This window comes from Mauremys mutica, chromosome 4 (genome assembly GCF_020497125.1).
Source record: "Mauremys mutica isolate MM-2020 ecotype Southern chromosome 4, ASM2049712v1, whole genome shotgun sequence".
NCBI classification, from domain to species: Eukaryota; Metazoa; Chordata; order Testudines; family Geoemydidae; genus Mauremys; species Mauremys mutica.
This window is the reverse complement of record NC_059075.1, coordinates 134,835,023-134,848,465: the sequence shown is the minus strand read 5'-3', so window position 1 is coordinate 134,848,465 and position 13,443 is coordinate 134,835,023.

The window sequence follows — 13,443 nt, the reverse complement described above, 5'->3', positions numbered from 1 at the left end:
GTGTGATTGCTCTTTGCATACAGAACACACAGACTAGGGCCTGATCCTTAGCTGGCGGAAATCAGCATAACCCCATGCCTCAGAAGTTACAAATTCCTTCCCTTGCTGATTAATCACACCCAGTGCTTGGCTTCATACAGTTTGATGGGATGGCAACCACCTGAGTTGGTTGCTAGCCTGCAGCCGGTGTGTCTGTCCTGTTTACCTGAATCTATATAAATTCCAGACAGAACAGGCCCCTGAACAAGTTACTGCACAGAGTGGCAGTGCTCGACTCCCAACCTGCGAGTGGCATTTCGCAGGCCGGGCTGCTGTCACCACAAGCGCCGGGAAATTTCTCAAATGTCACTTTGATTTATAGCTCTAGTTAAGTCTCCAGGAGGCCTGCGAGCTGCCCTAAGCACATGAAACCTCAAAGGGATAAATAATTTAACAGGTGGTTAAATATTCTTTAAGGTCTAGAGAACATCGGCAGGAGCACAGATTTCGGGGATAACACAAAATTACACACGGAGGACAAAAAAGAGGAAGGAAAAATTCCATGCCAAGCATTCCTGTCACTGCCCAATCATACAAACGGGTAACACAATGCTGGTTCCTTGCTCACCCTCTGCAGGTGCTTTCTCTCATTTCAAGGGGAGCGGCTGCAGGAGGGAATTGGGGGTGGGCGAGGAGGAAGGGAATGCTTTGTGCGTGTTGCCTCCAACCCCTAATTTCCTTGTTTTGGAGAGACTGCATTTAACTCACAGCAAGGTGATTTCTGGATGCTGGAGAGTCCAGAGGAGTGAGCCATATGTGCAGAGTGGGCCACTTGCTTGTGGGCATTTCTAATTGTGCCACACATGTGCCAAGGGGCCACTCACTAATGGACGTGCCAGATGTGTGATATAGATGTGTAGAGAGGGGTCTCGTGCCGATAGGTATTTCCAGATGTGTGACACGGATGTGTCAAGAGGGGCCGCCTGCCAATAGGTGCTTCCACTTGTAACCCAGATGTGCAAAGAGGGACACTTGTCAGTGCTGAGTTCCAGATGTGCAGCACACATGTGGCAAGTGGCTCCAGGAAGTGGAGCTTTGGGGGTTCACTGGGGTGTGGGTACACCCCCATTAGAGCAGAGCCCGGGACAGCTGTCGTTCCCACAGTGCCACTGGAAGGGCATCACTGAACAGACTGGTGGACACGGCAAAGGGCTGAGATCACCATCAAAAGCGCCCCGGACTGAAGATGCCCCCATAGGTGGTTGGGACTGAATTTTATTTTGCTAAACCAAACCACAGCTGGTTTGAGTTGGGAGGAGGGCTGTTTCTTGTCCTGAACCCCCAAAGTTTTGAAGGGGGTGATGGGACTGGCTCATGTTTTGTCCCATACCTATCTCCACTGAGGAGTGCAAACGCAACTGAGAGGCATCATTTGTTTTTCACTCTGTTGGGGGGAAGATTAGAAGAGCTGAAGTGTGGGGTTGACTGAGCCTTTTCCCCACGTGCGGGGCATGAACTACAATTCTGTCAGGCCCTTTCTGGCAAACAAAGGGCTGCAGGAGAGTCTAGAGGCTACATGTGCCCCTGGCTGAAGTGCACCAGCGTCTTCGCTTCTCATGTTAGACTTCTTCCAGTTTAAGATGGCAGGCAAGCCCCAGTAGCGGTTTTTAGGTTACCATGCCTCTATCAGCACTAAAATATTGATATAGACCTGCTCTGCCGCTTATGATTAATAACGATTTGTTTTACAGCAACACTTGAAGGTTCCAGTCAAGATCAGGGTCCTTCTGCGGTAAATGCAGTACACACACCTAGTAAGAGACAATCTTTATCCCAAACAGTGCACAATTTAACTGGATAAGGCAGTAAGGAAGAATCATCACCCTCATTTCATAGATGGGGAAGTGAGGCACAGAGAGACTAAGGCCCAGAAGTTAGGCACCTCAAAGCTATGGAGGCTCCTAAATTCCATTGATTTCAACGCAACGACAGATGCAAAACTTGCAGACATATCTCCACTGCTCCACTGAGGAATACCCCGCATGATGCACCTGTCAAGATCCAGGGGACCTACACATGCTGAACACAACATGTGGTGTACCTCATCCTGTGCATCAAATGCCCCAACAACAACTATGCGGGTGAAACCAGACAATCACTATGCTCTAGAATGAACTCACACAGAAAAATGATAAAGGACAAAAGCACCCGGTCAGCCACGGGTGAACACTTTTTACAAAGTGATCACTCCATATCTGATCTCTCCTCCTCCTCCTCAAAGGAAACCTGCACAACACTTTTCAAAAGATAAGTCTAGGAACATCAACTCATACACTAAAATCCACGGACTTAACAGAGAGACACTGGTTTTATGACCCATTACAACAATTTGTAACATACCCGGCTGCCCACTAAGCCTCCTTTGTCCTATGACAGTCTCTTACAACAGGCTTGCACCCCTTCTCCTTAATCTGTCCCATCCTATACTTAGCTTGGACACTCTGGTTACCTTCTTGGGGCCTGAGGAAGAGCTCTGTGAAGCTCGAAAGCTTGTCCAACCCACAGAGGGTGGTCCAATAAGAGATATTACCTCACCCCCCTTGTGTCAGGCAGAATCTTAAGAACTGCAGCACAGAGAGATAAAGTGACCTGCCCAAGGTCACACAGGGAGGCAGTGGCAGAGCTAGGAACTGAACCCAGCTCTCCTGAGTCCCAGTTACATAACTTAATGGGAAGCCCAATCTCGACCCTCAGTGACTTGCTTTCAGGCAGGACTGCATCCAAGTGGATTGTGAGGCCTGAATCTTGACAGGCTCAATTAGGAGAGTGGATTAGCTATTGTGTGAATTAATGTCCATGATTAAATCCATCTCTAGCACTCTCTGCCTCCCGCTCTCCTGGAGCACCATAATTATGGCCTCACTTGAGTTTTCTTTACCGCGTAGTTGCATGGGAGAAGTTAACAGGCGGGAAAGCAAAGCAGCTCCAAGTCTGCAGAGAGCAGCAGAACACAAGTGGCAAGGCCGGGGCAGGAAAATTCACAGTTAACGGTCCCTTTGCTGGCAATATTTTATTGCTGTTACCCCTGATAAATGGATTATGAATAATTTACTGTCGGCTTTTGCTTTATGAAGTATTCATCGTGTTTGAGCTTCCCGAGGTAATTAACTATCACATCAGCCCAGCGTAATGTGGCTGAGCTGCAATTCATCTTCAACACTTCATTAGCAGGCCCCCACATCGCTTTAATAAATTAACAACGAACAAACAAAACTCTCCCCAATGATGCTAGGACCTGGGTGACTCATACCAGTAAGCAGCTCAGAGTTACTGGTGTGGGGACGGAGAATGGACAGGACAGTGTGGATTAAATAACCCACCAAACGTGTTCTACATTCCTAGGAGATGTGATTAGAATGTGGTCCAGGGATCATCAGAGGACTGGTGAAGATTGTCCAAACCACCAGAGCCGGAGGCTGTGGTCTAGAGCAACTTTTTCAAAAGATAGCTATTAATTTCTGTGCCTGGCTTGAGAAGCCTATGCTCTGGTGTTCGAAAGTGCTGAGTACCCAAAACAACAATTTGCATCTAGAGGCCCCAGCTGAGATCAGTGCCACATTGTGCTAGACGCTCTGTCTACACACTGTAAGAGACAGTCCCTACCACGAGGAGCTTGCAATCTAAATAGACAAGCCAGACCAAGGAAGGCTTGTTATCCTCATTGCACAACTGGGGAGCTGAGAAAGATGAAGTGACTTGGCCAAGTCACACAGGGAGTCCGGGGCAGAGCGGGGAATAGAAGCCAGAGCTGGAGTTCCGATCCAAAGCCTTTCAAAAGACCAGCCTTTATACTGGAGCTATGAGTATGCTACCCCTCTGAAAATGAGGCCCAAGGTGTCTCCGGTCAGCCAGCCAGCATCAGTGGGCAGTTCCTTTCAGGCAGAGCTATACCTTGGTTGATCTTGGGCGAACATTGGAGTGAATTAGCTATTGAGTGAATACCCCACAGATGAAACCCATCTTCTTTGCTCTCCATCAGCACCTCACTCATTCAATTTTAGGCACTAGATCGCCTCACTTGGATTTTTTAATTATTATTCGTGATTATAACTAGCATGTTAGCATCTCGGAGGCCCAGCCACGGACCAGGGCCCCATTGTGCGAGGAGTTGTGCAAACCGAACAAAAAGACAGTCCCCTGCCCCAAAGGGAGCAGTCACATCAAACCTTTTGAGGTTGCACCATCCCTAGAACTGGTGAGTCCTGGTTCCTCTAGAAAGCCTGGGGATGCCATTTTGAACTCTGCAGGGCAGCCAAATTACAGCACCGTCCACGATGTTGGTTAACATGTGCTTCTGCCTTAGCAGGGAGCAGAGAGGCAAACAATGACAACCGAGTACAGCAACCATTAGCGGAAAGTGCAGAACCAATCACACGCTTGGGGGTATCAACCTGCTATCGCCATCATTGCATGCTTTTGTTTGTATCTGCCAGGCTGATCCATAGAAGGATGCCCCAGCTCAGCAGGTTTCTAAACCGGTTGAGGAGGTCACAGCAGGCTATCTTGTTAGCACAGTTTGGGGTCGGGTGAACACTCTCGCAACAGCACGGAGCTACAGGAAGTAAACAAAACAAGCATGTAAAACTAGTGCTGAAGATAGAACGAGATGCTGGTAGGAGAGATCTATCTGTGCTAGACAGAGACAGCATAAATCTCTGTAGTATAACGTGCTGTTACTTAAGAAGTAAGGACATCCAGGTGTATTAGAGATGGCCTGAACCGGAGCCATGGGGCCCAACTCCTCTGCACTTTGAGGATGTTCAAAATCTGAATACTGCAAACTAGCCCCGGGCCTGATTTTCTATTGCCTTGCACCTTGTGTGGCTGCTGACAGCTGTGCAAAATGGGCGTACAGTGCCCTGAGATATGGTAAAATTTCACAGCTGCTTTGCACTGATATCACTGACCAAACAGATTATAGCGGGGATAAGCAGAGCCCTTATCCTTGTAACAATACAGCAAAGGATTGAAATCACTCTAATCATCTTAACACATGTGGCCACAATTCCTAAAGTCCAGAGTGCAACAGACAGGTTGAGGCTCGTGTCAACATCCAGGGGTCAAAACAGAGAGAGAGGGAGAGAGAGGCCATCCCCTTACTTGGCCTGAGTAGCACTTTACTCCTCAAAGCATCCCCTGAAGTCAGGTGCTACTCAGCCCCAGCAAGGGGATCAGCATCTGGCTTGCAATATCTCCATTTTAATTTGACTGGACTCCGAAAGTGCCAAGGGGTCTCTAAAGTCCCTACAGAGCAGGCAGGACCTCATCTCACTTGCACTAGTGAAACTCCATGGGCTTTGCAAGAGATACATCAGCGTGGGAGGAGAACCAGGCCCCTGGGGCATGAGGGCTCACCTGGGCACTCCCTGCACAAAATCTTGCGTGGGACTGAGTTTCTCTACATCAGTAGGGAGCCCCTGATCACACCCAGAGCAGGGCAGAGAATTGGCTGCCCTGGGTCTGTAACTGGCATAGATGCTCCAGTGAAAAGGGTTATATCAGAGCCCAAGAGCAGGATAGGTGACCCCACATAGGGATAATAAATACTATATGGAGATATACCTATCTCATGGAACTGGAAGGGACCTCAAAAGGTCATTGAGTCCAGCCCCCTGCCATCACTAGCAGGACCAAATACTGATTTTTGCCCCCAAAACAGGTTCCCCTGTTGCTCTCCCCTGCTGGAAGTTAGAACCAAGCGGAAAGGTGCTGAGTTGTTGTGGGGGCAGTTTAATAATGCTAAGTGTGAGAGAGGTACATGTGGCCCTCTGGTCAGGGGGAACTAGGGACAGGGAAGTCCTGCAAGGAGCCCTAGGAACAGCCAGGCTGGGGGAGAGGCTCATGTTCTGCTATTGCTATCTGAGCTCCCAACAAAGCCAAAGAGGAGGAAGGAGGTGAGTTTGATCCTATACAGCAGGTGCAGACTGCCTCTGGAGCAGGGCGGGAAAGCTGCTGCTGACAGGGCCATAGATAGGGCTGGGCTGACCCCATCAGGACGTAGACTTGTGCCAGCAGAGGTGCTAGGCATGGCAAACCTTCCGCTTGGGGCCATTACACCCTCTCTGGTGGATACCTGGACATACACGTCTCTCCACATCCTGCCCTGGCACAAGGGGGATGCACAGAAGGGAGGGCAGGCAGCAACATCCTGCCTAAAGACATTGGGAAACATAGGTACATGGGGGATGCATGGAAGAGAGAGCAGGCAGATATATCTGCCCTGGTACATGGGGGTTATAAAGATCGGGGACAGGCAGGGTAAAGAGAAAGGAGGACAGGAGAGTGGGAAATGGAAACCACGGGTGGGGAGGGGCGAAGAAGGAAAGAGACATCTTGGGAAGTGGACAAAAAGAGTCAGAACATCCCTCTTGCTCAGTATTGGCTGTCTGAGCTCGGCAAACTCGGCCAGACCCTGCTGTGCGCTGTTTTCAGCGTACGGGCTGAGGATGAAAGGCAGACCTCTGATTTATTTATCTCTCTTCACGGCTCTGCCTCTGTCTTATAGCCACTACCGGGACGGGTGGTTGTTTTATTTTTATTTAATTTATTTATTTATTTATTTTGACACTGCGTATAGTTTATCTGCACACTCCCTTAAAGGGATTGCACATGATCAGTTCAGGGTGGTGTGGAACTGGGAAGGCAGTTTTCATGTGTCTTCTCCATTATTTTGCTGGCATCTACTGCAAGGCCAGTGCGCGCGCCCCTTCCCCCTCCTCCCCAGTCCCTGAACCATGCCAGTTGAACTGGTACAAAATGCAGCCAGGAGGGTTGGGGGTAGCGGGATGCAGACACGGAGCCCCTCAAGAGATCAGCTCTGAGCTGCTATGGAATGTCAGAGACTTGTCCTAGAATAGCACGGGCCACAGAACAAGGAGAGAGAGAAACACATGGGAAGGATTTCTCAAGGCTAGGCAGGCTCACAGGAATTGCCAGATTGGATCATACATACAGGTCCTTCCAATCCATTATCCAACAGATACTTCAAAGGCAGGGAGGAGGAACCTCACCGTAAGGTGATATGAGCATGGTGTGATGGGGCAATGAACTGAAGTGGCGGGAACTGTTTTAGATCAAACAAGGGCCTGAGCTCACCTATGGAGAGATTGGGATCATTCTGAATCTGTATTTTGCCCATTATAGACATAGACTTGAGCTGCAAGGTTCGTGGTTAGCCTGGACCTTCGTCAGTGATCAGGATGGTTTGGATCCAGCATTCCAGTTCTGGCCCATCCCTAGTTTGGACACAAAAAGAACCTTCACCTCAAATTTTGAATTTAGCTGCATGCTTCTTTTGGTAGGTTCCAAAGATGTTCAGAGGCCCAACCCAACCACTCAGCAACCAGCCATTGTTCCTTTCTGTGTCACCTCTGCATTTCCACATGGTGAGGAGCCCCATTAGAAGAACAGTTCTACCAGTATCCCTGGTTCGCAAGGAACAGCAGATACAGGCATCCCATGACAACAGGGGCAGCTTTAAGACGCAAAGGCCCAGACTGGAATCTGGCCAGGACGCCAAGGCTAACAAGCTTAACTTTCCACCCCATGGCCTTATGGGAGTCGAGGGAGAGTTTCCTAATGAAACCTTGCATTCCATCAGGAATCCTGTCCAAGTTTGCCCACTTTGAGGAACCTAGGCTGTATGGTATTCAGTGATCACTCTGAGACTTGGAGTACCCTGCAATCAGGAGCTGCAATCGCAGCAGATGTAAGTGTACATGAGCATTAGCTTTGATCAAGCTTACTTGCTCATAATTGAGGCTATGTTTAAGTCATGGGTATTTTTAGTAAAAGTCATGGACAGGTTATAGGCAGTAAACAAAAATTCATGGCCCGTGACCTGTCCATGACTTTTACTATATACTTAAGAACATAAGAACAAGTGCCGGCTCTGCAGGCGCAGCTCCCATTGGCTGGGAACCACAGCCAATGGGAGCTGCGGGGGCAGTGCCTGTGGGCTCGGGCAGCACGTGGAGCCCCCCCGGATGCCCCTCCCCCTAGGAGCTGCGGGGACATGGTAAGTGCCCCCCCCCCACATCCCAAACCCCTGCCCCAGCCCTGAGCCCCCTCCCACACCCAAACTGCTGCTGCTGGCCGCTGCAGAAGTCACAGAAAGTCACGGAATCTGTGACCTGTGTGTCAGACACGCAGCCTTACTCATAATAGCAGCATAGCCAGGCAGCACAGGCTAGCTGTCCGAGTACATGCCCAGGGTTGTTTGCGAACAGGGGCTGCTAACAGGGAGTTTCGCAAGGGAGTTCTCCAGGTGAAGGAGGAGCTAATCCAGCATCTGTGGGGTAAGTGACTGTCTGTAGTGTGTGTTTGTTTGTGTTTGGGGGTTACTTGCTGTGTGCTGAGCTTGTGTTTGTCAGTCTGTTTGTTTGTTTGGTTGTTTGAGGGACCGTGTGCTCTGGCTGGCAGTTGGAGGCAGGTTTGAAAGCTCGAAGCCTCTGGTAATTGGCTGAGCCTTAATCAGTGGGCGGGGCATTCACTCAGGCCAGGCCAGGGCTTTATAAAGCCGCGCACAAGCGACCAGGGAGCTTTGTGAACAGGGGCTGCTAACAGGGAGTTTCGCAAGGGAGTTCTCCAGGTGAAGGAGGAGCTAATCCAGCATCTGTGGGGTAAGTGACTGTCTGTAGTGTGTGTTTGTTTGTGTTTGGGGGTTACTTGCTGTGTGCTGAGCTTGTGTTTGTCAGTCTGTTTGTTTGTTTGGTTGTTTGAGGGACCGTGTGCTCTGGCTGGCAGTTGGAGGCAGGTTTGAAAGCTCGAAGCCTCTGGTAATTGGCTGAGCCTTAATCAGTGGGCGGGGCATTCACTCAGGCCAGGCCAGGGCTTTATAAAGCCGCGCACAAGCGACCAGGGAGCTTTGCGAACAGGGGCTGCTAACAGGGAGTTTCGCAAGGGAGTTCTCCAGGTGAAGGAGGAGCTAATCCAGCATCTGTGGGGTAAGTGACTGTCTGTTGTGTGTGTTTGTTTGTGTTTGGGGGTTACTTGCTGTGTGCTGAACTTGTGTTTGTCAGTCTGTTTGTTTGTTTGGTTGTTTGAGGGACCGTGTGCTCTGGCTGGCAGTTGGAGGCAGGTTTGAAAGCTCGAAGCCTCTGGTAATTGGCTGAGCCTTAATCAGTGGGCGGGGCATTCACTCAGGCCAGGCCAGGGCTTTATAAAGCCGCGCACAAGCGACCAGGGAGCTTTGCGAACAGGGGCTGCTAACAGGGAGTTTCGCAAGGGAGTTCTCCAGGTGAAGGAGGAGCTAATCCAGCATCTGTGGGGTAAGTGACTGTCTGTAGTGTGTGTTTGTTTGTGTTTGGGGGTTACTTGCTGTGTGCTGAGCTTGTGTTTGTCAGTCTGTTTGTTTGTTTGGTTGTTTGAGGGACCGTGTGCTCTGGCTGGCAGTTGGAGGCAGGTTTGAAAGCTCGAAGCCTCTGGTAATTGGCTGAGCCTTAATCAGTGGGCGGGGCATTCACTCAGGCCAGGCCAGGGCTTTATAAAGCCGCGCACAAGCGACCAGGGAGCTTTGCGAACAGGGGCTGCTAACAGGGAGTTTCGCAAGGGAGTTCTCCAGGTGAAGGAGGAGCTAATCCAGCATCTGTGGGGTAAGTGACTGTCTGTAGTGTGTGTTTGTTTGTGTTTGGGGGTTACTTGCTGTGTGCTGAGCTTGTGTTTGTCAGTCTGTTTGTTTGTTTGGTTGTTTGAGGGACCGTGTGCTCTGGCTGGCAGTTGGAGGCAGGTTTGAAAGCTCGAAGCCTCTGGTAATTGGCTGAGCCTTAATCAGTGGGCGGGGCATTCACTCAGGCCAGGCCAGGGCTTTATAAAGCCGCGCACAAGCGACCAGGGAGCTTTGCGAACAGGGGCTGCTAACAGGGAGTTTCGCAAGGGAGTTCTCCAGGTGAAGGAGGAGCTAATCCAGCATCTGTGGGGTAAGTGACTGTCTGTAGTGTGTGTTTGTTTGTGTTTGGGGGTTACTTGCTGTGTGCTGAGCTTGTGTTTGTCAGTCTGTTTGTTTGTTTGGTTGTTTGAGGGACCGTGTGCTCTGGCTGGCAGTTGGAGGCAGGTTTGAAAGCTCGAAGCCTCTGGTAATTGGCTGAGCCTTAATCAGTGGGCGGGGCATTCACTCAGGCCAGGCCAGGGCTTTATAAAGCCGCGCACAAGCGACCAGGGAGCTTTGCGAACAGGGGCTGCTAACAGGGAGTTTCGCAAGGGAGTTCTCCAGGTGAAGGAGGAGCTAATCCAGCATCTGTGGGGTAAGTGACTGTCTGTAGTGTGTGTTTGTTTGTGTTTGGGGGTTACTTGCTGTGTGCTGAGCTTGTGTTTGTCAGTCTGTTTGTTTGTTTGGTTGTTTGAGGGACCGTGTGCTCTGGCTGGCAGTTGGAGGCAGGTTTGAAAGCTCGAAGCCTCTGGTAATTGGCTGAGCCTTAATCAGTGGGCGGGGCATTCACTCAGGCCAGGCCAGGGCTTTATAAAGCCGCGCACAAGCGACCAGGGAGCTTTGCGAACAGGGGCTGCTAACAGGGAGTTTCGCAAGGGAGTTCTCCAGGTGAAGGAGGAGCTAATCCAGCATCTGTGGGGTAAGTGACTGTCTGTAGTGTGTGTTTGTGTTTGGGGGTTACTTGCTGTGTGCTGAGCTTGTGTTTGTCAGTCTGTTTGTTTGTTTGGTTGTTTGAGGGACCGTGTGCTCTGGCTGGCAGTTGGAGGCAGGTTTGAAAGCTCGAAGCCTCTGGTAATTGGCTGAGCCTTAATCAGTGGGCGGGGCATTCACTCAGGCCAGGCCAGGGCTTTATAAAGCCGCGCACAAGCGACCAGGGGCTGCTAACAGGGAGTTTCGCAAGGGAGTTCTCCAGGTGAAGGAGGAGCTAATCCAGCATCTGTGGGGTAAGTGACTGTCTGTAGTGTGTGTTTGTTTGTGTTTGGGGGTTACTTGCTGTGTGCTGAGCTTGTGTTTGTCAGTCTGTTTGTTTGTTTGGTTGTTTGAGGGACCGTGTGCTCTGGCTGGCAGTTGGAGGCAGGTTTGAAAGCTCGAAGCCTCTGGTAATTGGCTGAGCCTTAATCAGTGGGCGGGGCATTCACTCAGGCCAGGCCAGGGCTTTATAAAGCCGCGCACAAGCGACCAGGGAGCTTTGCGAACAGGGGCTGCTAACAGGGAGTTTCGCAAGGGAGTTCTCCAGGTGAAGGAGGAGCTAATCCAGCATCTGTGGGGTAAGTGACTGTCTGTAGTGTGTGTTTGTTTGTGTTTGGGGGTTACTTGCTGTGTGCTGAGCTTGTGTTTGTCAGTCTGTTTGTTTGTTTGGTTGTTTGAGGGACCGTGTGCTCTGGCTGGCAGTTGGAGGCAGGTTTGAAAGCTCGAAGCCTCTGGTAATTGGCTGAGCCTTAATCAGTGGGCGGGGCATTCACTCAGGCCAGGCCAGGGCTTTATAAAGCCGCGCACAAGCGACCAGGGAGCTTTGCGAACAGGGGCTGCTAACAGGGAGTTTCGCAAGGGAGTTCTCCAGGTGAAGGAGGAGCTAATCCAGCATCTGTGGGGTAAGTGACTGTCTGTAGTGTGTGTTTGTTTGTGTTTGGGGGTTACTTGCTGTGTGCTGAGCTTGTGTTTGTCAGTCTGTTTGTTTGTTTGGTTGTTTGAGGGACCGTGTGCTCTGGCTGGCAGTTGGAGGCAGGTTTGAAAGCTCGAAGCCTCTGGTAATTGGCTGAGCCTTAATCAGTGGGCGGGGCATTCACTCAGGCCAGGCCAGGGCTTTATAAAGCCGCGCACAAGCGACCAGGGAGCTTTGCGAACAGGGGCTGCTAACAGGGAGTTTCGCAAGGGAGTTCTCCAGGTGAAGGAGGAGCTAATCCAGCATCTGTGGGGTAAGTGACTGTCTGTAGTGTGTGTTTGTTTGTGTTTGGGGGTTACTTGCTGTGTGCTGAGCTTGTGTTTGTCAGTCTGTTTGTTTGTTTGGTTGTTTGAGGGACCGTGTGCTCTGGCTGGCAGTTGGAGGCAGGTTTGAAAGCTCGAAGCCTCTGGTAATTGGCTGAGCCTTAATCAGTGGGCGGGGCATTCACTCAGGCCAGGCCAGGGCTTTATAAAGCCGCGCACAAGCGACCAGGGAGCTTTGCGAACAGGGGCTGCTAACAGGGAGTTTCGCAAGGGAGTTCTCCAGGTGAAGGAGGAGCTAATCCAGCATCTGTGGGGTAAGTGACTGTCTGTAGTGTGTGTTTGTTTGTGTTTGGGGGTTACTTGCTGTGTGCTGAGCTTGTGTTTGTCAGTCTGTTTGTTTGTTTGGTTGTTTGAGGGACCGTGTGCTCTGGCTGGCAGTTGGAGGCAGGTTTGAAAGCTCGAAGCCTCTGGTAATTGGCTGAGCCTTAATCAGTGGGCGGGGCATTCACTCAGGCCAGGCCAGGGCTTTATAAAGCCGCGCACAAGCGACCAGGGAGCTTTGCGAACAGGGGCTGCTAACAGGGAGTTTCGCAAGGGAGTTCTCCAGGTGAAGGAGGAGCTAATCCAGCATCTGTGGGGTAAGTGACTGTCTGTAGTGTGTGTTTGTTTGTGTTTGGGGGTTACTTGCTGTGTGCTGAGCTTGTGTTTGTCAGTCTGTTTGTTTGTTTGGTTGTTTGAGGGACCGTGTGCTCTGGCTGGCAGTTGGAGGCAGGTTTGAAAGCTCGAAGCCTCTGGTAATTGGCTGAGCCTTAATCAGTGGGCGGGGCATTCACTCAGGCCAGGCCAGGGCTTTATAAAGCCGCGCACAAGCGACCAGGGAGCTTTGCGAACAGGGGCTGCTAACAGGGAGTTTCGCAAGGGAGTTCTCCAGGTGAAGGAGGAGCTAATCCAGCATCTGTGGGGTAAGTGACTGTCTGTAGTGTGTGTTTGTTTGTGTTTGGGGGTTACTTGCTGTGTGCTGAGCTTGTGTTTGTCAGTCTGTTTGTTTGTTTGGTTGTTTGAGGGACCGTGTGCTCTGGCTGGCAGTTGGAGGCAGGTTTGAAAGCTCGAAGCCTCTGGTAATTGGCTGAGCCTTAATCAGTGGGCGGGGCATTCACTCAGGCCAGGCCAGGGCTTTATAAAGCCGCGCACAAGCGACCAGGGAGCTTTGCGAACAGGGGCTGCTAACAGGGAGTTTCGCAAGGGAGTTCTCCAGGTGAAGGAGGAGCTAATCCAGCATCTGTGGGGTAAGTGACTGTCTGTAGTGTGTGTTTGTTTGTGTTTGGGGGTTACTTGCTGTGTGCTGAGCTTGTGTTTGTCAGTCTGTTTGTTTGTTTGGTTGTTTGAGGGACCGTGTGCTCTGGCTGGCAGTTGGAGGCAGGTTTGAAAGCTCGAAGCCTCTGGTAATTGGCTGAGCCTTAATCAGTGGGCGGGGCATTCACTCAGGCCAGGCCAGGGCTTTATAAAGCCGCGCACAAGCGACCAGGGAGCTTTGCGAACAGGGGCTGCTAACA